The following is a 276-nucleotide window of genomic DNA, read 5'->3' on the forward strand; positions in this document are numbered from 1 at the left end:
TTCTTAGTATAATATTTCTATAAGGGATTTTAATAATATTTTCGATAAAAATTTTCATACTTTTTCCTCTCTCTTTTTATGTATATATAAAATATTTATAAAATATTTATATAATATTAAAAAAAAAATAATTCGAAATAAATATTTATAAATATTTATCATTAATATTGTGTGCTGTCTGGGTTAATACTTTAAATCTTGGCAGTACTTTGCGTAAGTATTTCATTATTTAGTAAAGTGTTACATATTAGTATTTAAATATTGATAATGCTCTGA

The sequence above is a fragment of the Odontomachus brunneus genome, unplaced genomic scaffold (assembly GCF_010583005.1).
Source record: "Odontomachus brunneus isolate Ranch 3 - 2012 unplaced genomic scaffold, Obru_v1 Obru_scaffold_094, whole genome shotgun sequence".
Lineage (NCBI taxonomy): Eukaryota > Metazoa > Arthropoda > Insecta > Hymenoptera > Formicidae > Odontomachus > Odontomachus brunneus.